This window comes from Coffea arabica, chromosome 8e, assembly GCF_036785885.1.
Source record: "Coffea arabica cultivar ET-39 chromosome 8e, Coffea Arabica ET-39 HiFi, whole genome shotgun sequence".
Lineage (NCBI taxonomy): Eukaryota > Viridiplantae > Streptophyta > Magnoliopsida > Gentianales > Rubiaceae > Coffea > Coffea arabica.
This window is the reverse complement of record NC_092324.1, coordinates 7,887,966-7,889,770: the sequence shown is the minus strand read 5'-3', so window position 1 is coordinate 7,889,770 and position 1,805 is coordinate 7,887,966. Positions and strand designations below refer to the sequence as shown.

The 1,805-nt window shown below is 36.6% G+C and overlaps 1 non-coding gene across 1 annotated transcript; it reads left to right on the top strand.

The window, feature by feature from the left end:
- The first annotated feature begins 1,301 nt into the window (after positions 1–1,301).
- On the top strand, positions 1,302–1,408 carry LOC113707557 (small nucleolar RNA R71). Its single transcript, XR_003452280.2, has one exon. It is a non-coding gene; the product is annotated as a small nucleolar RNA R71 (small nucleolar RNA).
- The last annotated feature ends 397 nt before the right edge of the window (positions 1,409–1,805 follow it).

Here is a 1,805-nt window from a genome sequence, read left to right as displayed (position 1 = left end):
AACTCTTTCAACCCCAATTGCCCAGCCACAATTAAAGGGATCAATGAAACACTCGCACCAAGGTCACATAATGTTTTAGAGAATTCTACATTACCAATAGTGCAAGGAACTGTGAAACTCCCTAAATCTTTCAACTTTGGTGGCAATTTGTTTTGTATGATGGCACTACATTCCTCCGTTAATGCAATAGTCTCACTATCTTCCAATCTCCTTTTCTTAGTCATTATCTCCTTGAGAAACTTTGCATACGAAGGAATCTGCAAAATAGTACAACAAAAGGAATGTTAATATGTAATTGTTTGAAAATGTTGACAAACTTCTCAAATTCTTTGTCATTTCTCGAAAACTTCAATCTTTATGAAAATGGCACCGGTGGAGGAATTGGTGTTGTCGCTTCAATTTGTGGCTCACACTCTTTCACCTTTTCTTTCCGGTTAATTTTTTTACTATTCTCTCCTAACTCACTCAACTGTTTATTTTCTCTTCTTTCATATTCTCTCTCACTTTCAATTACAGGCGGCTCACCTACTTCCTTACCACTACGGAGGGTTATAGCCTTCACATGCTCCCTTGGATTCACCTCAGTCTTGCTAAGTAAATTCTCTTGGTTGCGATTGTTAACTGCATTTACTATTTGCCTTAATTGGACTTCAACATTCCTGTACATATTGGTGAGTTGGTCTATCCTTCCCTCAATTCTTTCAAACCGTTGAGTAGTGACACTGGCTAACTTTTTAATTTTATCATTTGATACATTTGCCAATTCCCAAGCTAGTTTGGACTCCAGAAGTGATTGTTTCGGTTGAAAATTCGGTGAATTAACTGGTCTTTGTTGGTTCCTTTAATCCTTCCATTCAAAATTCAGATGATTACTCCATCTTGGATTGTAGGTACTGGAGTATGGATTATTTTGGGGTAGACGGTTGTAATTATTGAGATATTGAACTTGTTCGCTGCTAGAACATATAGAATCATCATGATCTCCGTCGCAAGTAGTACAACATGCAACCATTACTCCTTGATTAGAGTTAGAACCAACATGCCTATTAAGTATCTTAACCACATTATCCATCTTTGCACTTAACATATTCAAGGTATCTACTTCAAGCATACCTGCGGTTCTCCTTATATTATCTCGTTCGTTGGCCCATTGGTAGTTATTAGCAACCATTTCTTCAATCAATTGTTGAGCTTTCTCGGTTGACTTTCCCATCAATGCTCCTCCCGCTGTCGCATCTACATGCGTCTTTGTTGGATAGATGAGATCATTATAAAATATTTGGACTATTAGCCAATCTGGTAAACCATGATGAGGACATCTTCGCTGCAATTCCCGATAGCGCTCCTAAGGTTCGTACGATGTCTCTCCTTCCTGTTAAGACAAACTAGTTATATCCATTCTAAACTTAATAGTTTTTCCAGGTGGAAAGAATTTATTAAGAAAAACATTAGTTAATTCAGCCCAAGTAGTAAAAGTATTTGTAGGATAAAATTGTAACCAAACCTTAGCCTTGTCCCTTAGCGAAAATGGAAACAATCGAAGTTGAATTGCATCATCACTAACACCATTAAACTTAATTGTATCACAGATTTCAAGAAATGTTGACAAATGAGAATTTGAATTTTTGGTAACATTACCTCCATATTGAAATTGTTGAACTATTTGAATCAGTGATGGTTTAATTTCAAAATTATTAGCATTTATCGTTGGCCTTGCGATGCTAATTTGAGATCCTTGTGTTCCTGGTAAAGCAAAATCTCGTAGAACTCTCCTATTTAGTTCGTTTTCCGTCATTTCTTGCTCA